Source organism: Coturnix japonica, chromosome 1 (genome assembly GCF_054131305.1).
Source record: "Coturnix japonica strain WE chromosome 1, WE-NBRP24, whole genome shotgun sequence".
Lineage (NCBI taxonomy): Eukaryota > Metazoa > Chordata > Aves > Galliformes > Phasianidae > Coturnix > Coturnix japonica.
Genome location: NC_140663.1, coordinates 36,827,267 through 36,853,976, shown reverse-complemented (window position 1 = coordinate 36,853,976; position 26,710 = coordinate 36,827,267). Strand labels below are relative to the sequence as shown.

General features: G+C 37.1%; 1 protein-coding gene across 4 annotated transcripts in view; it reads right to left on the bottom strand.

Moving 5' to 3' along the window:
- The window catches only part of TMTC2 (transmembrane O-mannosyltransferase targeting cadherins 2), a 242,375-nt gene that overhangs the window by 99,747 nt on the left and 115,918 nt on the right, over positions 1-26,710 (bottom strand). The window lies entirely within an intron of this gene.

Genomic DNA, 26,710 nt, shown 5'->3' with positions numbered 1-26,710 from the left:
CCCATTAGAAAGTACTTACTTATTCATACACTTGCAGAAACATACCACTTCTGCGTGAATGAAAATCAGAAGAATTGAGACTTTCTCACCTATATCTAGGATTGATGAGCTTAAATTCTGCTTTCAACTACACGGGCACCCTAAACAAAAGCTACTTTGGATTGATCTCTCTTTTGCAGAAATAGCCATAAAAGCAAAAATATGAGTAATTTTTATATTTCATTTTCTTAGATGCTTTCTGTAAGAACAGAAAAATTATTTACCAAATAGCTCCAGACACAGTGTAAGCACTCCGTTATTATTTCCCCCCATTATTACAAAAAATCAGTTGTCAATCATCTTTCTTTTTATTAGGTCTGCTTTTTTTTATCCATCTCAAATGACACATTCCTAGGATGGTTATTCTCTGAATGTTCCTTATGTTTGTTATTCATAAACAAGACCTCACAGTGGAATTTTTTATCTTATTTCTTTCAAACAGCATTTTTCTCCTTTGTGGGGGCACTCTCCTTGATAACTTGACATATAGGTGACCGTGCTACTCCATTTTTATGTTTGCTTTTAATACTTGTCTATCAACAGGTCACCCAAAATGTAGTCTAGCCATCATAATTTATTTGCTTATCGCATGAAGAAATTTACTCCCATTCACATTTTGGAGAGCTTCTCTTTGTGAATTTAAACTATTCAATGGCAGCTACATTAATTCGTTCAGCTTTGAGGAGATATGGAAGAATGCAAAAGAGGAAATAGCAGGGACCAAACAAATTCATAATGAGAATGATTTACGTATCTACATTAGATTCACTTGAAAAATGCTGCACTTTTTTATACATGAAGCAAAATCTGAGTCCACATATTTAATTTACTATATTGATTACACCGTTTTGTTAGTTTCTGCGTATTTCTATATATTGGAAATTCAATACATTTTTAATAGTAAAACCAATCAAAATCCATATCTACATTCTATGATTAATACATTCCCTGGAAAGCCCATTGAAACAAACTACTTTGACTTGTAAGCTGGTTAATTCTTTGCAACCCATCTGAGATACTGTTTTACCCCTGCTTGAGAGAACTGTTTAAATAATTTGATGTTACAAAGCCATGTAAACTAGCTATCACCAAAACTTCTGCCTAAATTTGTATTTGGAGCAAAAATATAACCCACATTTCATCATTTGCATGCATTCCCTCACAGTAAGAAATTACTTTCCCGATTCAACCTGCTCTTCCATTTCCACCATATTTTGCTACATTAAAATCTTTGCCTTCTCTGCAAATACATTATTTTCAAACTTGTTTCCTTCAAGCATTTAGATGAAAAAATCTCATATGCTAAATGCAAACCCTTTTTTGCTTTATTTTATATATCCTTCTGTAGTCTCTACAGAGGAATACAGGAGGCTGCTTAGAAAGAGGAAAAAAATAAGCTGGATGGTGGAAGACGGGGAGTTTTGTTCATTTGTTTGCTTGTTTAATTAGGAATTCAGAGCAGGTCTTTGCTGGAAGACTACATAGCACTAAAAAGATTAAGACATCCAGAGTACTTAGCAAGTGAAACTTGATTAACACACAAGAAGTGAGCTTTCATGGATTGCTTAGACTGCTTTGTTATTTTGTTAATACTTATTTCACAACCGGAGGGAAATCTCCCTTTCCTAAAGTTCTAACAATTGCACTTTTCAACTAAATGCTATGAGAGTTCACATAACAAAGTTCTTCAACAACACTCACACTGCAGCATATACACCATTCCTCCTGGTTAACAGAGAAACCTGCTCTAAACTATCAGATCTTCTTCATACATCATAAAACAGTAACAATGAAAAATTTGCCTCTTGCTCCGAGCCTTAGAATGCAAACAGTCTGGATCTCAAAGCTAATCCATCCTCACTGCTACAGTAATTATTTACAGCCTTCCTTTTAAGCTTAAATTTAAGATCTGTAAGGTCTGGATCCTCAGACTTTTTGGATCTATAAAGAACACCACATTTCTATACACAGTATTGTGTTTCACACTCTAAGAATACTTTTCTTTAAGACTTTACACCAGTGTCAAATGAAATATCTCAGCATATGAACAGTGGAGTTCAGAGGTACCCAAGTAGGTGATTTTCCACTCCAGCATATCTATCTATCATGCTGCAGAACACTACTTAAACCAGAGGAGGACCTCTGGCAGATTCCAGACCTTAATTATTGGGCTACAGCAGTGGAGTGCAGGTCCCTCTCATTGCCTCAGAGACAAGTGATGAGATGACATCCTCTGGACATAGTTAAAGAAAAAAATACTAAAATACTTCCCAACACTCAAAAAATAATAATAATTAAAAAAGAAAATAAAATGATCACAGATAGAGCTGGCTCAGAAGAGGAATGACAGACTAAGTTTTTTCCTCTCTCAACACTTAACCTCATGACTTTTGCACAGCTTCACCAAACCACACTAATATAGTCAAAGATAATTATGTTTAGCTCACATTCTGGCTATACTTTCTTCCAGGCTTTGTATGGAGAACCAACAAGAGAGGGGAAAAAAACTACCAGAATATGAAGTAATTTCATCAGCTCACCAGTAGACTTTCATCTGCAAAGAAAGTGCTTTCAAAATGGACTCTGCTCTGATGAGCACTTTCACCAGCAACTTTTCCCTTGCATCTCCTGACTGCATGTACTTAGTGCAGCCCAGCAGCAGGAAGAGATCCTCAGTAATGCTTGGCAGCAAGGATTTGGATTACTGTACTCATGAGTCCTAATCCAGCCCATCTGCCATATGTTTTGACACCCCCATAAATCCTCTAACCTTTCATAAGTAGTCATTTTCATCTGGGGAAAAAATGAGCACTGATTTAGATCAGATTTAACATCTCTCCTGCCTGCTAACAGTCAAGTACCACCACCGCAATTTTAGTGCTTGCGACTGCAGAAGCCTTTTTCATCTCCCTACCAAAATCCATCTGCATGACCCACCCACATTGTACATTTCCCTTGCATTAAATCCTAATTCCTCACTCTATTATACTGATCTTAAGTAAGGCACTTCAGCAGATTGCTTGATTGGGCAGCCCCTGCCAAAGCTCAGTCATCACCTATGCGGTATCCAAAGCGTTTTCAAAAGACACTGTTCTTTTCACCTCACCTTGTCCACTGTACAAAGTAGCATTAAATGCAGAATGTGGTCAGACAGGTCAGATATCAAAATCACCAGGTCTAACCACACACAAATTGCTATTTATAGAACTTGGGAAATACAGAAAATAAACTGGTTAAGTCATCAGGTATTACTCAAAAAAAAAAAAAAAAAAGTGTTTCTTTTCCAACACAGAGCTCCTTGAAAATATGTTGGCTTGAGAAGTGGGGCTTCCCAAACAGCCAAATCACCAGACTAGGCTGACAGTATCTTGTTCCCTGACAGGATCACAGATGAGCTGAGTCTAGGCTGAACCTGAGTTAAAAACCCAGCTGGATCAGGAATGAGGCAGCTTGCCACAGCCTGAGTTCAGCCCCATACTGAGCTGGCAGCAGCCTTCCCAACTCCCTCTCCACCTTTCCCACTTATTCCCACTGTTTTTGTTCCTGGCTCATGACCCACCAAACGAGGTCAGCTCATTTACATTGGAAAGACAGCAACAGCAGCCCGAAGGCCTGTTCTTCCTTGGAGCTGGAGTTCTGCCTATAGCTTTTCCAATACTGTGACCAATTTAATGCCATTTTCTTTGTGTTATGAACCCACATGATTCTTCCCTGGTGAAGAAGTTACTGCATTCATAAAGCAGCTGAAGATTACGTGCACATATTTTTACTGTAATTAGCAAGTAGCACAGTTTGAGCAGTCTTTATTAGTGTCAACTTGCATTATTAAAATTAAAATTGAGTAATAAATAGTGGCATTTAAAATTTATGCTCTTCCTCTAAAATCTTTAATATGAATCTTTAAAAACAGAATAAACTCCCAGCCTCTCAGCTGAAAAAATAGTTGCCGGGACTACCCTGGAAATGACAGATTGTGTTAAGAGCAACAACTGTATGAATGACCAAACGTCATACAAGAGCAGAAGGGACAACATTCCCTTGATAATCTGTGAGTATGAGCTGTGCAAAAAAGAAGGCTCTCTGAAGGTAAGTCTGCTCAGCGTGACAATTGTGTAGCTACAGCCATCTACGTGGGCTCAACCCACTTAAACACAGGAGGAGTCCTCTGAGATTACAACACTACACTTGAATGGCCAGACTGCTTAGGAGTACTGTCCAGCCCTGCAGTTGTTAGGATGCAGTTAGATATTTAGTCTAACAGCAGTAGCTGTATTTCATTGCTACAGTGGTTTTGCAGCAAAGGAAGTGTGCTACATGTTATGTCATTGTGCAGCCAAAATGCTGAGGGCACATTAAACATGCTTAGGCAGAACTGGAATTCAAATTGATCCTCAGAAGAAAAGAAAAATGTCCACAATAAAAATCCTGCACAAAAGGCAGGGGCAACTGTGACTGCACAAAACTGCACCAGTATGTGATGTGAAGCAAGTGCTGGGCTCTTCTTTAGAGAAACATCTGAGATTACAGCAGATCACTAGCATCTCTCTTACACCACTGCTTAAAAGGCAAACATTGTACTGGGACTGCCAATGAAAGCACATCCTTCAAGACATGTGCTTCAAGTAATGTTTCCACTCTTCTCAATAAAATGAATTCCTGAAACTGTCTGCTTCCAGCACATAACTATTAGAAATAAATGGAGGAAACAGAGAGGGAGAGGTCAGAGGAGGAGAATGAGACTGATTAGTGATCTAGAAAAACGTGCCCCATGAGGAAAGAATGAAGAACATAAGCTGTTTATACATGACAGCTGCCTGCCAGTACAGAAATGACTACTGCAAACAGGAAAGGAATAATCTGTTTTCTACATCTTTGTCCAAAGGATAAAAATAATAAGCTTCTATTCAAGAAAGGAAGATTCCGGTTAGCAATCAGGATACACTTTCCGCTACTAAGTACAGGGATGTGCTGCAAAAATCTGCCATGGACATTGGCTCTACAGCTCTATGCTGTTTTTAAGAATAGGGAAAATTTGTGGGAAAGAAAAAATCTTAAGTAAAAGTAAAGACCACATTAACCCAGTCATGCTCCAGTCATTTCTGCACTAAGCACCAAAGCTTCCTGCAATCCTAATTTGTTTTAGGGTTTGCATCACTTTAGCCAAAATGTTAGTCCAAATGATCCTCACATTTTGTTCCCTCAGTCATATTAGCATTTCTGAACACTTCTAAAATCCACCCAAATCTAGCACATTCTTTTAAAGCAAAAAGAATCATATAAATTAATAATTTGCACCAATCCATCAGTTTCAGGATGGTCTCTGTCATTATGACATTCTCTCTTCCTACAGTAAAGACTACTGTGTACATCTTCAAAATTTCAAGAAAAAAATTATAAGGACAATGTTAATAAAAAAGTATCTGAAAGAGTCAATTATTATTTCTAACATGTACATTATCATGTGAAATCTATATTTTCCTCTTACTATATTCTATCTATTACTCTCCTTATCTTCAACATAAGCATCCCACTACTCTGAGCAGCATGCATGCTGAAGGGAAAACATAAAAACAAAACACAAAAAAAGGCAGATATTTTGTGTTGAGAGTTTTAGTACGACATCAAACAATGTAAATGCTTGTTTCTGTTTACTATAAAAATAATAATAAAAATTCAAGCTTGATAAAATAGTGCCACTGACGTCAGCAATTTACGCCATGTAATGGCCACATACCAAACCAATCAAGTGAGAACACTAGCAGCAATACTGACTCCAAAGTTGGCATGATAATGTTACAGTTTCTTGATGACGTACAAGATATATATATAAAAAGTTAAGGTTAAAAAAAAAAAAAAAAAAAAAAAAGAGTGAAGTAAATAATCCAAGCCAGACTCTGCAAAATGCTAACAGCATGCATAACAAATGGAATACATGCTTGAGATTTCTTATGAACTTTTTATAATATGCCACGAGACCCAAATAACACACACAAGCACAGAACATGACAGGACTTGCATTTGTTTGTCTTTGATAGATTTTTTTTTGCATAGCAATTCATGTAAGTTGAAAGGGACCTTGAGGAAAATTTATCCCTGAGGCACTGACTACAAAGAAGCCTGAGGGTCTCAGGGAAGAGTGGCCAGGCTCAGGCTTGGGGCTACACCTGAACAACCTCGTGAGCAGAGTCGCCCAGCAAGAGAGAGAAGCTCTGACAGGGCCCCACTGGAAAGGAAAAGCTTGCACCTGCTGTGCAGCCAGGCTGTCCTCTCAGTAAGGAAATGGATTCCCAAGGTTGATACCCACACTGTCACTTGTATTTCCTATATGGCACCATATAAATCTGATCTGGAAGTGGGTTTGCAATAGTCATCCTGTGCACAGTGTTGACAAGTGCTGACAAGTTACTAAAGCTCTGATCACTTGAACGGATGGGTAGGGTTTTTCTTCTATAGGAAGTTTGCTCTATACAATATGACAACACGGAAGTGAAGCTTAAAAGAACTCTTAGAGCACACATGCAATCATTCCTCCAAACCCACTGCCAAAAATTATTGTGGCACATTTCATATGTTTCCTACACTAATAAGATGTTAATAAAGGAGATCTGAAGCTTAAGAGTTTGCTTAATATTCAGTGGAAGAAAAACAAATACAGTAAGGGTGTAAATAGATGGATACTGTCTAATGCAAATGAAAATTGATTTGATGAGTAAAAATGTAATTTATTCTCAAATTAAGCCTCTGGCAATGACTAAGCAGCTCTATTAATCCAGTTGGAGGGAGTCATCAATAACAAATTTCTTTACATGGGATAAACATCAAGCTGCTTCCAGTTTTTGTAGAACAACCTATCCAGGTGTAACAGAAATCCATCATCTAGAAGGGCACAGAATGAAAGAAATCAGCTCCTGCAGTGAAAATCCACCCAAATCTTATGTGCTGAGACTTTTTTTGGCTTGTTTGTCTTCTCATTGACTAAGTCAAGAAAGTAGGTGTTTGGTATAATTGCATCTTTAAAGTACAGGGAAAGAACAAGTAGCAAAGCTATCTTGAATCTTCTTCCTAACAAAGAAAATAGATTAGAAACTGTAATTCTTGTAAAGGTTAAACACAGATAAATTGATAATGAAAATTCCTTGTGGTATGCAGAACTTACTCATCAGCCCAGAAGGCACTTTATATTACTAAGGAAGATTCATCTAAGATCTTCCAAAAAATCACCTTTAAAAAGCATACATTAGAAGCTGATTTTGGCAAATATATTTTCAAATCTATTGACTCAGTGAGATAGGAAAACATAAAGGTAGTTGTTTAGTTACTCAGAACACATTTGTGTAAAAAACTCCATACTAGCCTAACATGATCTGGATGCAATTTGTTCATTCTATCCTACAATAGCATCACATTTGAAGCAGTGGGAACCACAAATTGGAGAAGGAAAAGGTAACATACCAATGGCCGTGAGTCTCAGAAAGTCTTCAGAAAAAGCTTCAAAAGAAGACTTACATACTTTCAAGATTCAAAGTCACTCGAAAGGTAACTCTGAAAGAATACTAACAAACATCCTCTGTAAGACCTGACTAATAATACTGAGACCTTAGAGAAGGAAGATGAGGAGAATTAGCATTTTAATAACAATTTCATTTTCTCCTCTTTTTCCATTAGATCGAGCTAGTTTCTTATAGAATAAGTTATGCTCGAAGACTAATTTAAAGAGAGGGTTTGCCATTTTCCATGTTGATTTCTAAGAAAATTTTTCTTATTCGTTCCCTAAAGAATATACAAGATAGAAATGGGAATGAAAACCTATTAGAAAAGAAATAGAAAAAAGAAATTAAACATTTTTTTTCAGCAAATAGTACTGTCTAGATACATACATAATGACTACCCAATGATTCTAGCAAGTAGCATTGCAACAACATCACAGAAATAAAAATACAAAAACACATATAAGAATAGTTCACCAATAATAAAAACCACACAAACATACCAGAAAGCTGGGAATTGTGTTTGGGAAGAATTATGGAATGCTCCAATGGAATATCCTCTACCTTGTTTCCCTAAACATGAAATATGAAAATTATCTTTTTTTTTTCTTTTTTTTTTCTTTTTTTTTTTTTTGTGTGTGTGTGTGTGTGTGTTATTTTCTCCTGCTTTTATTTTAAATATCTTTTTAAAAGCTATCAAATACAGCCCTTTTATAATCATGAACTATATTATTAGGGTCTGATCTAGAGATAGAGTAAAAAGTAAAGCAATTACTGACCTCAGTAATGCAAAATCATATCCTTAATAATCCAAATAAAAGAGAGCTATAAAAAATGGTGAATCAGAATGTGGATGACAAAGCTTAATTCATGTCATGGGACTGAAATTGGCATGGCGACTCATTATGGTCCATTAAGCTAATATGAAGAAATGAGGCAGCAAGCAACCTTCTGTGAACCAACACCAAAATACTTCTCAACCAAACTATTAGGGGGTGAAGTACATAAAAGAGGTCAATCGCTGGTACTGTAAGAAGTATGCTAAAGCCTCTTAAAGAATTATATTAAACTTACATGAATGTCTGAGCAGCTACCTTTAATAAGTATGATCTTTACTTCCCACTAGGCAATGATCAGTGGTCAGATCAGCCAGGCTCTAAAACATTCCAGGTTCTATGGAGGAAATGTAAGTATATATATATTCTTTTTTGAAGAAATTAAAAATAAATAAATAAATAAATAAAAATAAAAATTAAAACATTCAGTACTCTATCAAAACATTTGTTTTAAATAAGTGTCTCCACTTCTGGGGCCAAACAAAGGAGGAAGAAATAAAAATGGTGCAAATGTAATTGACTTTGCCTGCACATATTCATTCATATTCCCACACATACATACAGCTTTCTCTATTAATTCTTGGTTTGTAGGCTTCATGCATTGCAGACATGTTTCAGGCATCGAGGAAGTCAACAGCAACAGTCCTTCCTATGTGGCTCCAGCACAAACAGCCAGCAACTCTGAAACTCATTCCAGTGTCATTAATGAGTGAAATTTGGAAGTGCAGCATTTTGGAACCATAAAGAGATGATTTATAATGAGACTTCACTCAGTGGGAAGGCTGAAGTACAGCAGTTCTTTTTCCAAGTTATCATAATCGAAAGCTATTTAATGAGTGTGGGATTTCTTTGAGAATGCAAAAAGAAAAAAAAAAAAGAAAAAAAAAAAAAGGGCAGGATTTAGAAGAGGATGTATTATATTATGCAGATAACCACATCACTGGATGTTTCTGCTACAGTAAAACCAGCAAAATAAAAATCCTCCAAGTCGTTCCTATTCTGAGCCTTTGGCTTGTTTCTAATAAGCACTCTTAAATATAAAACACAGATTTGTAGAGATTAGCAGTTCAACATAATTCAGTATAAAAATAAAAAAAAATTAACAAGGTTTTGTGAACTAAACTCAGTTGCCTAAGGACAGGCATTCCATAATGTAAACAAGAAAAAAAGGCCTGCACCCTAAAGCAAGACACTGGTAGGCAAAGAAGCAATGAGCAGAGATCACTGATCTGCACACTGATGAGTCCTCCTCTTACTCCAAACTGAGACCAAAGCTACTTCTAGCCTCTGACATTGAAAAAAACAAAAACCCTTCACATATGATTTGGGTATATAAAGACTTGATGTGATAGAAACTGATCACCTGAATTTCAGATTATATTGTTGGATTTGTTAATGAAGGTCAGGAGTGGGAAGGTGAGGAGAAGACAACAGAGCCATGTGCCTGACTTCCCAAAATTAAAATGCAGGTATAACTGAACTAACCTGTGTATCATATTTATCTTCTAATTACTAAATTTAGGTAGTAATAATTACATGAGTTCAATAAGAACTATTAAACCTTAAGAAAAAACATATCATTTTACTGTTTGGGGAAAAAACTTTACATAAAACTGAACATAAAATACATAATAACATCAAAACAAGAAGTCCTTCAGCCATCATGGCTTAAGAAGGATCACATCGCCATGCGACTACCTCCCCATCTGACAGTCTTAAGAACTTTCATCCATTTTACACAGGCTGTTTTCAAGGCCAGTACACAGTCTTCGCAGATGTGATGTAAGGAAATCTCCAAACTTATTAATCTTACACAAAATTCTGACTATTCCTTAGAATTATGCTCAACTTGGTAATATTCGGATACTTAAGGTGAACGTCTCCTCTGCTAGTGTTTTATCTGTGTTTCCAACAGTCTACTTCACTCACAGACCTATCATTCTCATCTCAAAAGTGCCTTAAGGCTCCCGCTAAAACCTATTCCATTTCTCCCTGATGGATGGAATAGTTATCCTCATACCTGACATCAGATCAATATGCTGCTTCTCCAATGAGTTCTGACATTGACATGCTGGATTATATTAAGCAGATTACATAAAAACCTTTTGTTTCCTTTTGGTCTAATCTTTCTCTACTGCCTCTAAATTCAGATGTCATACTTGTAAAAGCAGTAAGAATTTATAATGACGTTTCCTCTGGTTGCTCAAGGAGGCTCTGCTCCCTTGTGTCTATTATACAAATAAGTAAGTGCTACAGACAGTAGTGACCTCTTTTACTACGTGATCTGGTAACATGGTTCTGCTGCAATACATTTAACCAAATGAATTATATGCCTCAACTACTTTTACTATTTGCTTCAGCCACTTATTACACTGAAATGCTACAGTGCCTTTGGAAATGGTTAGGTCCACCTTCACGTCTAGAGTCTTGTAAAATTTAACATGATCCAACATTACATTCTGGGAAGCTCAAGTATAGTATCATCTGCTACTTATTATTCCAGAACTGTGTGATTTAAATATTCAGCTAGACAGATATGCAGCAAGCCCAGCTAAACTGGGCTTGTAGCCTTTAGCTGACAATTTTGCTATTCTTATGTAAAAGAATTTATTTGAAAGAATTAATCAGTTTTGAAACATCATCAGTCACCTTGCATGCCAGAATCTCACTAAGAATAGAGACAGAAGGCTTATTGTTCTTACATGAGTGAAGAAAGGTATGAAGGGAGATAGCATCTTCTATTAGAGAAAGCAGCATGGCTAGGAAAACGTACAGACTATAATTGGAAAAATGAGCCAAAGAGGAACAACTGACCTAATAAAAGATACTACCTCTCCCCATAAAATTTGCTATATATTTTTACCACCTCAATTATACTAGTGCTGCTTTCTATTAAGGAATAAAAAAGTCTAAAGAAGTCAAGGGAATTTTAGCTATAAAAGGATGTCTCTCCATTGTTGCATAGTTTTCAGCTAAAATGTGCTAAGCAGAAAGGAAGCTTTTAGTGCAATACAGATGAAAGATTATCATAATTTGCTCTTATACCACAATGGACAACATAATCCTGGAATCTTCTTTCCATCAAAAGAAAATAAGGGAAACCAATGATGATGATGATGATGATTATTATTATTATTATTATTTTCCTTTAATGAGTGGAAAAATGGCAAAGGGTATAAATATGGTGGGAATGGACGTAAATCTCATGAGTAAGATAAACCAATAATTTAAAAGAGAAGCAAAAGTCAGAAACCAAGAGAAGAAATGTGCGGGGACACGGACTTAAAAGAGAAAAATAATGAGTTAAAATGAGTTAAAATAAGAAGTAATTGAAGTTTTTACCCCTTCCTTTCTCAGAGAAAGTTACATACTGGGAGAAAAAAAATGAAAGAAAAAAAAAGGAAAGTTATTGGAGCTGAAGGGTGTACATAGTTTTTAATTGCGAAAATATTCAAAAGAAATCACAAAGTAAAGGCATAGAGTACAGACATGATGAGAACAAAACCAGAAAGAAGGTTTGGGAAAATCTTCAGTGACTCCTGTTTTCTCCATTCTCCTTATAGCTGAACTAAAAATATTTGTTAAAAGTTGATTGCAAGCAATTCCAATTTGGCTAAAGTCTTTTAAACCCAAACCCTGCCTGTCTTGGATGGGTATAACATAAATATCCACAGCTCTTAATACAGTGAGATCATCTCATTGCCAGCTTCCCAAACAGTTCCTCTCCACCTTCTAAACTATAAGTTATAAACATCCAGAGAGTCACCAGAAAAGTGGTTGAAGAGGAGACTATAGGACACTTGAGGAGAAAAAGGGAAAAAAGGAACAACACTTAAACAGGTTTACTGAAATTTGCAGTAAACTTTCAAGACTTTCAATCCTTTCATTAATTTATATATACATACATATCAACATAGAGACATACATTTATACATCTCCCTCTGTGGTTGGGGTAGATACTATGGCATGCGCATCCTTTGACATGTCAAGGGCTTTTACTCTGTTGGTATTCGGAGTGTTTTTTCTCTCTAATTTCCTAATGAGGACACAACTAATATCCACATAATGAATTCTGAATTTCCTTCATTGACTCAAGAGGAATTACTATGGCAGTCTAACAGGGACATTTTAAGCATTATGCATCCTGAGATGTCACAGAAGGAGACTGACCATGCTCAATTGATTTTCAAAACAGCAACTAGGCTGCAAAAATTCAGAAGTTGTTAATCATTTACATGCTTCTCAACTTTGCCAATCAATGCAGCAAGCACACTTCTTGACCTTGCTTGCGAGAAAAAACGAGGATAACCTTTAAAGACCAGCAGTATTCACACACTGTGGATTTATCTGGATAAAAATATTCATTTTACTGGTGAAAAATTTGACTTCAAAGGCTAACATTTTTAAATTGCAAACATGCAAATTTCATTAAAGTTCCTTCTTGTTTGCACAAGAACACAGAAATCGTTAGCCAAAACACAGGCAGAGTCAGAAATGACAAGTGATAGATTTTTAAGGAGTTAGGCTAGTTTCCAGGAAATGCCAAACTCAGTTCCTTAGAAACCTTACTCCAGGCTTGGGTTCACAAATGAAAGAATAAAACACCCGGACTTTTTCTAGAAAACAAAGTATTTTCTTTCCTTTTGCTCAGCAACCTTGTAAAATTGTGGGAAAATATCTTCTTTTTTAGGAGAAAGGGAGAATTTTGACATTTCTATCTGTATTTTCTAAGTCAGACATCAGATTATGCAAATACATTTTTAAGACTACCACTTTTTTTTCCAAAGTTGTTTAACTTTGCCGACAGTGAACACAAGAAAGTCTGACTTGAGTCCTTTGCTTTGGAGAAGACCTAAGTTCTCGTACCTCACTGAATAACTAACTCAGCATTCCCCGGAGTGCAAACGACTACTTCAGTGCACAAAGCCACCTAGTGTTTTACAACAGAAATGGAAATTTTTTTTACTATAAGGGTGGTGAAGCACTGGAATAGGATGCCCAGTGAGGGTGTGGATGCCCCATCCTTGAAGACAGTCAAGGTCAAACTGGATGGGACTCTGAGTATCCTTATCTAGCTGTAGGTGTCCCTAATTGTTGTAGGGGAGTTGGATTAGAGAGCCTTTAAAGGTCCCTTCCAACCCAAACGACAATATGTTTATATGAATCTGAAATCCAAGAAACACTGAAGGGAAGATAGGTAGGATCTACAGACTTGGATAGACTTTATAAAAACCCTGTATATGAACTTGTGTGTATGCCACAGCAGCTTCTTAAGGGCTTAGGAATGGTGCCTGGGGACTCTGTTCAACTGCAAGTGGCAGCAGAACAAAACCCAAAGATCCACCTTTTGGACCTGTTCAAATGCAGTAATTTAATAGTCCTTTGAGACACCACATCTCTTTTTGGATCTCTGCCCAAGTGCTTGTGTAAAAGGTTGACATATTTTCCATGTGCTACAAGTATAAATGAAGGAGTTTTTCAACCAGCAGTTAAACTGGGAAGAACACTTTCTGCAGCCACCCTCCCTCAGACAGAGCTGCTAACAGTTGGGGTTGCCTCAGTGTTCTCAAATCCACAGTAATTTGAATCTTATCACAAAAATTAGTAGAACACCAGAAAACCCACTTTGTTTTAACTTCTATTTGCCTTTTGAAATCCCAGATTTAAAAGGTTTACATTCTTAAGCACTGGCCAAAACCATGAGGACTACATATATTGGTTTTGTTGGTTTGTTGTTTTTTGTTTTTTTTTTCCCCCCATGAAAGCTGAGATTCTCACTGGGACAGATGTTACAAGTGTATAATTCGTTGCTCACAGTTTACAGTGCACATATGTTTTGCTAAAGGGCTGTAGCTTGAGAGAAGCACTGGGCTGCCTGGTTGCCTTGCCAGTCAGCCCCATACTGGCTCAGGCAGGATACCCTAAGGAAGGAGGCACCTCCTCCTTTGACACAGCATTTATCTGTGAAAAGCCTCAGCCATACTGAGGACAAATGAGAAAGCCATAGGAAACCAAAAGCCAAGAGGAGAAGAAAAGAAGGCTTGAGAAAAGAAGGAAATCAGGCCTCAGAGACAACAGGCAGACACCTAGAGGCTTACAGGAGCCCACAGACATCCACCAAAACAAGGAAAACATCAAAGCCTTGCCAGCAGGCAAGGACAAAACATTCAAACAGAACTGAGTTCCCCTCACCCTCTCTCCCTTTTATAAGATGAAGAAAAAAATATTTTGTTTTTCTACTTGTTTTCAGTTTTAAAGATTCAAAGTCTTCTTGGTGTCTTCTCTTTAAGAAAAAAAAGGCTAAACAGGAAGAATACTCTGTGGCTGAGAGCATCACAGAGTTCCAAGAGATGGAGGAGGTGGCTACTTGAAAGCATTATCAATAATTTATTACACTGAGCCTTGCCTTAGCTCTAGAAAATGTCACTCATTTAGACAGAAAAAGTATATATATTATTTAATAATAGAGTGACTTTTCTTTGCATTAATTTTGTTTTCCAAATGGAAAATATCAACAAACACACAGTATTTTGCAACTAGAAGCCAAAATCTAGCACTTGGCTAAGGTCAGAAGGAGCAAAACTAATCCAGCAGGAAATGCAGATCCACAATGGAAAGAGAAGTGTTCTTATTTCTTAACCCTTAACAAAACCAGGCAGCAGTAGACACGTAGGCAGGGTTATATCTATCTATTTCTGATAAAGGAACTAGTACTGCTGGAAGATTTGTTAGAGTGTAATTACGCCAAAGTTATAATTCATACAGAATTTGTATTTTACAATGTCAATAATGCTAATCACGCTATCGTTCTAGTACTATAGCCTGGGAAAGGTTATTTCTACAGATCAATGAAAGAAAGAAAAGGATATCCCTGGTATCTTAAAATATGAAGTTTCAAATTCTGAAAATAAATAAATGAAAATGTAATATGGCCTGCAAAAATTTCATCATTTAGTTCATGCTGTCTTTCTCTGACTATACAATTACATGATATGGAAAGACTTGCAAATTCTGGAGTATTCTTTAAAGCAGAAAAAAAACAACAAAAGTATACAGATGGAGATGTACAGATGTTTACGTAAGTGTAGAAAAACAAAAGTAGAAGTTTTGAGATGCTTTATTCCTGAACTTTCAGTTAACAAACATAGTGCTCCAAATAAGTCACTTCAATACAGCAGCATGAGTGTGTTTCAGTGCCATCTAGCTAACACTCAAGGTAACTTGCGTCATCATGCAGTGATTTTTTCTTTTTTTTTTCTGGCAAATAATCTTTGCTTAAGAAAAAAAATAAAATGAATGGAGAACTGGCACATTGTTTTTGCTTCAGATCCATCTGAGTACTGAAACACAAAGAACTTGGGCTGCTCTTGAAATACTTGATCTTTGATGTATTTATTTGAGGAATGTTAAACATGCAAACCCAAAATCCTTTAAGTGGTGACTGAGTTCTTGATCTGGACAGATCCACATGGCTGAGTACCTTCCATACTGATCTTTCAAATATAAACATATTAGGTGTCATTATGCAACCATTCTGTTCCACTCTTTTATGCTATACACTAATGGAAGACTTGAGGGAAAAAAAAGAAAGAGCAAAGAAGGAAGTGGATTTCAGCTTGTTTTAATAAATGGAAAGAGCACAGATTTTTAAAGAAAGAAATTTGCAAAAGCAAGTGAAGAACACATTTTGAGTAGTGGATCACTGTATTTTACATCCTCTGAAAATTCTTTTTGCTTTTTTCAAAGAACAGATTTCCAGATAATAAAAAACATTTGCAGTCCTGACTAAGCCATTGTGACTATGTTAACACCAACTGAAAGCAAGAAAACTCTTTAATCAAAATTATCCAATTTAAAATAATTTGACAGCCTAACACTTCCTTCTGCGACCCAAAATGGAAGGGAGGAAAAATGCTTTCTTTTGTCTCAACAATGTGCTTTTATATCCTGTAAAACTAACATTGAATCAAAATGGCTCTTTTAAATTTTTCTGGCTTAAAAGCATTCCATTTAAATCTCTTCAGAACAGTCTGGATATGCAGCATATAGCCACTAAGTCATGCTACTGCAAGTCCCAGAAAAAGATTATTTCTATATATAACCCAAACCACGACTTATTGCTCTACACAGTTACTGTATTTTGGGTTTTAGATTGTGTGTGCATATCCTCAACAATTACGAGAAACAAACAAACAAACAGAATACAAAAACAAAAAACAAGTAGGTTGCAAAAGCACAGAGCACACAGTTGATGCACACTGTAACAAAGCCTAATCCAGCTACAAAGTAAATATGAAATAAAACTGCTCTTTACTTCTCCCATCATGTAGTCTTCCACTATTTAATCTACATATTCCTTTTTAACTGACATTCAACTAATTCTCCCTTTCAAACAACTTTTCATACAGTGCTAGGAAGGGATGCCATTCAGAGGGACCTCAACAGACTTGAAAGGTGGGCCTTGGTGAACCTAATGAGGTTCCTACACAGTTAAGTGCACGGTTTTGCACTTGGGCCCGAGGAATCCTAGGCATATATACAGACTGGAAGGATTGGTCCTTGAGAGCAGCTCTGCAGAGAAGGACCTGGCAGTCTTGATGGATGAAAAACTTAACATGAGCCAGCAGGGTGCTCTTGCAGCTCAGAAAGCAAATGGTATTCTGGGCTTTATCAGAAGAGTGGTGGCCAGCAGGGACAGGGAGGTGATTGTCCCTCTCTACTCTGTTCTTGTGAGGCCCCATCTGGAGTACTGCACCCAGGTATGGAGCCCCCAGTACAAGAAAGACAGAGAGCTGTTGGAGAGGGTCCAGAGGAGGGCCACAAAGATGAGACAGGCTGAGGGAGCTAGTCTTGTTTGGTCTGGAGAAGGCTGCGGGGTGACCTAATTTTTAAAGACCCTTCAGTACCTAAAGGGAGCCTATAAACAGGAGGGGAGTCAATGCTTTGAAAGGGTAGATAGCAGGATAACGGGAAATGGTTTTAAGTCGAAGGATGGAACATTTAGGTTGGATGCCAGGGGGAAGTTCTTTACTGTGGGAGTGGTGAGGTGCTGGAACAGGCTACCCAGAGAGGTTGTGGATGCCCTGTCCCTGTAGGTATTCATGGCAAGGTTGGACGGGGCCCTGGGCAGCCTGTGTTAGTATTAAATGTGGAGGTTGGTGGCCCTGCCTGTGGCTGGAGGGTTAGAGATTCATGACCCTAGAGTTCTCTTCCAACCCAGGCCATTCTGTGATTCACCAATAGGTTAATTGCCAGGTTTCTCAAAGGGCATTGCAAAACATGTCAGGAAGGATACTCTGAACAACTAGTAATATCATCAGAAAAAACTCAGATAGGATTGCAATCTGATATAGGAACCTGTTCCTGTTGTGATTGCTCTAGTCGCGTAGAGCAAGCTAGAGGCCTGCTTCAGCTCACTGCTTTCCCTTCCCCCTCCCACCTACCAGAGATCCAATGTTTCTTCCCCTTTCCAACTCGATTTGAAGTGTGATACAAATTCCCTCTTCTCTCCTCACTCATCCCACCACCTTTCACATCTCAAAGTATCAATTTAGCAGCTGTTTGGGACTCCATGTTGTGCAGCAGGTAGGCTGCACTTGAGGAGTAAGGACAGAAACAGGGCAACAAGGCAAAGACAAAGGAGCTCTACAAATCAGGGGGTGACAGACAAAGGGCATGAAAAACCAGAGCCAGTAACTGCACTGAGGAAGAAAATGGGGTGTTCAGAGAAGTGTTTTCGATTGATTATCCCTGTTCAGACTTGAGACAAATTTCACATACTGAAAGCATTGAGCACATGTATAGATTTGTACTGGCAGAAACTCAGATAAAATAACTACTTCCCATTCTGCTAGAAATAGAGATTCTCCGCAACACGTAAAGAGTACATATTTTTGCATATGTACACACACACACACTGCTCCAAAGGTAACGTCTCCTATTTATTTCCATGGAAACATGGAATATATAGAACAGTAATAACACTATTCAATAGGGCAAACTGTCAACTACAAAACACTATTTTCAACACCATCACCACTATTAGCAATCCATTTTTGTAAGCAAAGAACAAGAACCTGCACGCTGTGCTTATAAAAATCTGTATCAGCAGAGGCGACCCACTGCTGCTGTCATCACTGCTGAAATGCACCACCAACACCTCACTGTGCTCACATCCACAGTTTGTCTCCATAAATGTTCAGCAAGTGTCAATTAACAAGGGATTTTTTTTATTTTTTTTTTCACAGGGATGAATTCCACAATACACCTTTGCTTCACCTGTACTTCCGTGTTAGACACCACTCTCAGACTGTCCCTCTGCCGCCTCTATCACATGGCAACAAAATGTAATGGAATTTCGGTAGGAAGGTTCAACATCTACTGCCACACAGCCAACATCTGCCTCTAATGTTGAAGGGCAACAGAATAAAATAGAAGGCATTGCTTTTGGAGCAGCCCTCATATACATACATCCTACCATTACATATAGTAGAAAATCTGACAGATTACATCAACTGTTCTTTATACCATTATAAAAGTTTCCAGCTAATAATGAACTCCAGCTAACACAAACTGATCTTCTTTTGTGCATTACCTTTATACCTTCATTGTTTCATTAACTTTAACTGCTTATGGATAAGCCCAAAAGTTTCCAGCATAGTATAAGGAAGGTTAAAACAGCTTTGGGAAATCCAAGTTTAGCTTTTGGTGTAGACAAATTAATGCAGAATGAAGTGAGCTACTCAGAGATATTTTTGGTTGGCTAATCATCTTTACATTATCCAAAATAAGAAACTTCCCTTAAGCCTACACTAGTTTTTGTCTCAACTATAATTAGGCAGATAAATAAAAAGCACTACTGCATATGCCTAGCTGCTGTTTTCAACAGTCTAGCCTTTAAAAACAGCAGCAGATATGAGATGAAAAAATTAGAGCAATCCAAAACACTCACACCCATGTCTCAGATTTCCCCATGTTCCTTCACTGCATTTAGAAGAAACAGGATAGTGAAGAGGGTTCAGAGCAAACTGGGCACAGTTAGTATGTGACTGAGAAATAAACATGAGTACTGTATGTCTATGAGAGTTATACTATGTGGGCATCATCCCTCATCTCCACAAGCACTGCCATTCTCACATACCAGGATCTCAGGGTCACAGCTGGGTCTTTAACTAGACAGAGGCAAACTGATCTTGGTCATGGAGTGGAAAATGGGCAATATATAGACCTCTGGGATATAATCTGTTTTTAGGAATTATTTTTTTTCTTCCCTTCTAATATCCACCTTTGACGCTACTTTCTCAACTATTGAAACAACTAAAACCAGTGTGTACAAAAAGATGCTGCAGTCTGCTCTCAGGGAAATACTTCCCTGAATAAATAAAAGCAATGGTATACGAGTTTGTTTCTATATCATGTAACAAGAACTTGGTTTGGGTTAAACAACAGCCTGTGTGAAAGCATAAAGATGAGTAATTCTCAGTAATGACCGTGAAAATGATGTGATCTCAGTTTTTCACAATGATTGTGAAAGCAGCATGTGCTAATTACAGTGACAACACTGACACTCCTACAGATATCATGTGGCCACCTTCTTCATTGCTATGCATATATATGAAATTAGACAACTTGTCCAACTGCATTAATTCCTAGAGAAATGTGTCCAGTGGGAATTCTACCTCATTTGTACATTGAGGTACAGCTGAGGCTCTTCCATCGAGCTGTCAATCACCTCCTGCCTGACTGTCAGCACCAGTGACCTTGCTGGGAGTTGGCAGTATTGCTGGACCAGGTGTAGGGCTTGCGGGAAGAGCAGGAGGAAAGCTGCCTTAGGAACAGCACCTGGGGAATCTGACCTGTGCTTCAGGCATCTCCTCTGATCTTGGCCTTGTTCCAGGTGGCCAACAGTCATTGATAATCAATAAAAATCTTTTGTTAAGTATGTGTGAAGTGTTGAGCCCAAGTTCTAATGGATCACCCTCCTGGTGTAAGGGACAAATGTGTCTGTAATTAAGTGCTGCTGTGAACTCTTGATGTGTAACTGCAAGACCCACTGACAGAGAGAAAGAGACAGAGCAAGTTTTAGTAACTACTATCCTTTCCAATATATCAGAAAAAGCACAAAGGAACAAACTTACATACAACAGTGCAGCTGTGTTTTCCATACACTGTGAGATCTATATGCAAATCACAACATTTCTCTAAAGACAAAGGTATTTCTAATCTCTACAGTGTTATCTTCACAGTTGCTTTAAATCTTACCACATGACAGAACTGACAAAAGAAGGGGAATATCTATCAATTTAACTGGCATTCTTCTTAAGCAGTAAAGGTTTAATGTAGTCTGATAAAGAGGGAGATGAGGCAAGTTACTAAACATCTCTACTGATGGAGTACAATACAGGATATAAAATCAGAAAGTGAAAAGCTACGGTTTTACCACTAGACGAAATGCTCATGTTCTGAAACTCTCCTAGTACTAAGCTTTTTCTTGACACTAATTTTCAAAGTTTTAAGACTAGATATCCTACATATCTTTTTTTTTTTTTTTTTTTTTTTTTCTGATTAAGACTTATTTAGAAAGCTTCTCATTAAAAGAATCATACACACAGGAGATTTTCTTTTAATATTTCTGATCTCAGAAATGTTATGAAAGCACTCCATTCTTACTTCCCAAAACCACACATAAAGTATGATTTTCAAGGCAGAAGAATGTACACCATGAACACTGTTTACAGACATTTCCAATCTTCTCTATTTCTCACCCTGAAATCTCCTGGGTTTCGTAACTGTACTACTTCCAAAATACCTGCATAAAATTACAGTAAACCAGCCTATAGAAATGAAGCTTCCTGGAAGCTAGCTGCACATGGAAATCATGGAAACAGTCCACAGCTCTTATTCTTAATCCACAGAAAAACAATCTAGACAGAGAGAACAATTAACTTGTCTCTGGTAATTCCAGGTCAGTGTTGGAGCCTGTCAGGCCCTAGGATACCTAAGCTGCCCAGTATTCCTGGCACACCTGCAGTTTCATACAGACTGGTAAACAGAGTTTGCTTTTTTAAAGTAGTTCCCGTACACCAATTAGTAGACAGCAATAGGAAAAAACAAAACAAACCAAACAAACAAAATAAAAAAAACACCACAGTCAGACTTCTGGGGCCAAAATCTCGACTTAGTTTCTAGACAAACACTGCCATGTGTGATAAACCTTTTTGGTTTATTTTCTTTAAAAATAACACTTTCTTCCTTGTTCTGATACAATATTTCTAAGATAACCAGTTAGAGGAATAGTAACCACATAACGCTTTGTTGTCACATTTTTTAGAAGTTAGACAAACCTTTCTGAAACCACTGAGGGAAGAAAACACAAGTAAGTATTTTGATCATCTTCAAACCATCGAGCATTTAAGTTTCTGCAGACCATTTTAATGAGTCATTTTCTGCAGCTACAACCACTGATTTTACTTGTAAAAGAAAGCAACAAATATAGTTTGACAGCTCTGATTGAACTTCAGAAAACCTACAAGGGATTAAAACCTTTAAGCGAGTAGCCAAAGAGTTTCACCTTATAAATAACATGAAGAAGGAAAGAAAAAGGGGGGGAAAAAAGCAAGTATTACCAACTGTCTTCTTTTATGCAGGCTGAGAAAGGGAAAAATGATGATTAAAGCAACTGACAATAAAAAGATAAAGAATCTCTGCACTAAATCAACTGGAATATCTTTCAGCCAACTGATGACCATATATTTTTATACCACATTAAAATGAGCTTTTCAGTATATGCATATTATCCAGGCTTAACTGAAAACTGTACATAGAGTATGGCTTTGAAATTCCCAACAGAAAAGTAAAATGACAAGATATAGCAACATAATGTAGGTCACAGTGTACAAAGGTACATGTAGAACAGGAGTTTGATAGCAGTCCTCTTAGAAAGTTTCTTTATATATATATATATATATATATATACAGATCAGACTTAAAACACAGTTTTATCAGTTGATCCTATGCTACATAAGAACAGCTGCCAAGTGACAAGGATTAAGAGAAAATTTTGTTTAGAATTCAAACATTTTCCTAGAGACCATCTTCCCACTTCAGTAAAAAAAAAAAAAAAAATAATAATAATAATAATAATAATAAAATAAAATAAAAAATATATTTAAATCATCCACGCACAAGAAGATTGCAAGTATCAACACTATTGAAGCCTACTTTTCAATGAACACATGGCCTGTGACTCGGCTCTTCATGCTTGATAGAATGCAATTTTTCCCATGGTTGTAGAACTCAGAACACAGCATTGCTACTTGGATTTCTGATGTCTGACTGTGAATTCCCGAGTTTCATCTTTATTCTTTCTCCTACTGCAGCCTGAGAGTCCCCTGCCTTTGAGAAAACTGTTCCTATGTCAAGTTCCTGTCTGATGGACAACAACGTGATTGAGTGGAAAACTGGACCAAACACCAATCACAAAACTGTAATTTCTGTGTACAAAACACAATTAAAACACCATTGCTAGTTTCTAGTATAACACTGTCCAAAGACTGTGAAATTCCTAAAAGTCTTTTGAGAGCTAGAAGTAATTTTTATCTGTCATTTAAAATGATGTCATAAGCTCTGTGCTAAATTTTGACCTGCACAGATTTTATAATTGGGCTACAAATTCAAGAGAAAACTTCAGTTTAGGATAATGAGGGGAAAATACTATAAGAGACAGAGGTTGGGAGGAACTGACATTCACATGGCTAATGCTGAGGGGCTCTTGTAATATCAAAAAGAGCTCTTTTCTGAAAATAACTTCCCTCTACAGCACAGAAGAGAATGTTAAGAATCAGAAGAAGAATTTACATAAGCAAAATACATTTGCGCTATCCTCCTGAAACTGGAAAATACGACTTTCAAAATATTTCCATTTCATAACATTGGTTCTCAACAATCCACCCACTACCAGACATGTGCATCAGATCTTTGTTTCTGATGCAGAAGCAAGCTCCAGAATGTGCTGCCCTCTTGCCCCTAGGCATAATGCTGGTGAACTGCTCTGTTCCCATGGTTCTGCCATCCTTTATGCCACAGCTGTGACAGATACCCAGGTGCCACCTGCAGCACAGCGCTGAAGAGACTGAACTTCCCTGGTTCACGGCTAGAATGTGCTACCAGCAGTCATCTGCGCAGTCACGGATTAAATGCTAAAACTGTCAGCTTAAGAATTATCTTTTCATGCTGGCTTTTTCCTAAGCCATCTCAGTGATGCGGATCTTAACAAGCTTTACTCTTGCTTAATAATTGAGAAGCACCCTGGGGTCTGAGGACTCTGCTCTACTGACTGATTGACTTTTATTAGAGATGTTACCTTCAGACTGACGAGTCTGAGGCAGCCTTATACACAGACCGAGCAGTTCATAAAACAGAAGGCGGAGACATCAGCTTTGGTAACAAAGTACCATAACAGTCACTAATTTGGCAGAATGATATTTTTGCTTTTATGTTTGATGGGCAGAGGATGCGTGGTGTTCCACACACACACACACACACACACATTTATAAGGATTTACTTGACGGGAGAAACGTGAGAGCATAACCTTCTGAGAGGGTGGTATTTCCCAGACATGCATAATAAAATATTAAAATATGCTGAAAGCTCTTCAGTTTTTGCCATGAACTCAAAAAAATCTGCTGTCAAGTGGGTGTCTAAGCCTCCTAATCAGTTGTTGTTTAACACTTATCTAAACAATAGCTGACAATAAAAAGTAAGATCAGTCAAATGCATTTCAAAATACTTCTTGATAACAAAAATCTCTACTAGCCCCAGAGAGAGACATGCACACCACAAATCATCTATTCAACATGTTCAACAGAGACACATGGACAACTAGCAGGTCTTTCATACTTTAGTTCTTTTTGCCATTTCACTTTTTTTGACTGACATCTTAAAATTATCTATTTAAATTATACTTCCTAATTTTTGCTTTTAGGGTACTATTAATCACAAGAAAAAATCATCTTACTTTAAACAAACATTTGCATAATCACAGAGCTCATATGAGTAATTTTTGGGTTTTGTTTTGTTTTTACTAAAAGAAAACCTTCCAAGACAAAGCCAACTGGGTATGTATAAGCAAACTGCACCTTTATTTGGCATGCGTGATGATTCTTCTAAAGCTTCTAAAGTCTTGCTCTGGTCTTGGCCCAACCAGCTACATGCTTGTAGCAGGGTGTTCAGTGACCCATCTTGGCCAACTAGTTACACAGCCAACTTGTAGTTTCTCCTCTTTGTTCTCAAGATTTACATTTTTACAGTAAGTACATTTTGCTTTTGATGAAACCTAACGGTTAAAAATAGACTCGAATGTATCAGATAATTTGCTATGGTGAGATACCTCATTCTACTCCCCATAATTTATCTTTCTCCTCCTAACTATAAACCTTTCCAGTATGTTTCTGTTCATCCCTCGTAACTAGCTTCCATCTTCAACTCGATCCCAGACAGTGGGTATACTCCTTCAAGAGGCTCCTTCTTTGTGGGAAGACATGAATACCATCCCTGTAAGCACTATGTTTGTATCACTCAATTATTTATAACTTTGTAGTCAACTCTCAACGACCATTACACTGGACTAGGTTATATTCTTTTTGTCTCCTCTTATTAAAAAAAAAAAAAAAAAAAAAGAAGAAGAAGAAGAAGAAGAAGAATTATCTGAAAGTCATAAACTAGAGGATTTGCTCTTCTCTGCTTTGTAATCTTTTTTACCCCTAACTATCTCCTGAGGAGAAAATTCTGAAAATATTTTGGTGCTCAAATATTGGAAAGTCAAATAGCAAGGGACAACTACATTTCTGCAATATGGTAAAACAACTTAAGACCGCAGAGTCTATTTTAATGATGTTTTTTTCTTCTGCTACAGCACACAAAACTTACGGTTGAATTCACTGATCCCCACCATCTTTAGCAAGGTATGCTAAAGTACTCTTTCACAATTAGCTTCCTCAGATAATTCCTCTAACATCTGGTTTGTATTTTATAACACTACCACCCAAAATTTCTTTATACAGCTGGTGTTCTCCCTCCGCCCCCCAACCTCCCAACAAATCCACTGCATTAGCTAACTTTTTTATCAAACAAATTTTCTAATCCATTTTGGGTAGCAGTTCCTAAACAGTGACATAAATCATCATAAATTACAGGACTCTAAACCCTCCCTAATTCAATCCCAGTGCCTCTCTTTCTAATAACAGTTAATAGCATAAGTTAGTAACATGGAAACAGTAAGTGGAAAATTCACTCAAGATAGGAAGGGCAATGCTGTAACCAAGCTTCACATATGGTAATTATTTCTTTTACCTGAATGAACATGTATGACCATTAATTTTAGATTATCATTTCTTAGAACTGAATTCACTCTAATCTCCTAAAGCCACTTTGAAATTTCACAGCATCACATTTCAGTTCCCCCCTTCCAGTTCCAAGCAGTACCCAAGCCCTACAGAACATTTATGAAGAAACAGTTGGCAACATAAATGGCAAGGCAGATGGACACAGTGCAGGGAGGCACAGGAGGCTGAGTTCAGTGGGCCAACACCAAAAAAAAAAGCACCTATTTTAGATCCTCTGTTGTAAGAAAAGGACAACAGGACACAAATATTTCTTAGTCATCTGAAAATGTTTCAAATGTAATCCAAAGATAATATTTTTTAGTTTGAGCTGTCAATCTTAGTTATTTCATTTTTTTATCTGTGGGTATACCTGAGTCCTTTAACTTCAAAATCCACTACAAATTTCCATAGTGTATTTTCAGGGACTCTTGGGATTTAAAAGAAGATATAGAATAGTACAGTCCCAAATATAACTCTATAAGTCTCTAACATCTCATCTGTTTGTGACAAAGTTATTTAACCTGCTGGTTTATCTATCAGCTAGCTAGGTTTCCATCTGCATGGTAGAAGTATTAACAAAAACAATATGAATCATTGCTAAAGCAAAACTAAGAAGTACACTAAAAAAGTTCAGGACTTGAAGTTTAGAAAACCACACTATTTAGAAAACTCTAGAAAGAATTTCAAGAGAATCTCTCGTTAAAATGAACGACACCACCTTCAAAAATTTATTGCTAGAACAGCACGCAGTCTCCCTTTTAAACGAACATATATCAAAATGTGAGTGTGTACATATTCCTCTCCATACACCATGACTTCAACTGAGTGACAAATTAAAACTTTGAAATTTTTTTAAAAATTAAAGTTTGAGCTGCCATTAAAATTTTGAACTAAACATTCAATGACGTTATGAATTTATATCTTTCTTACTGAAGTCCATTCTCTTCACGGTCTTGTTTTGCTTTA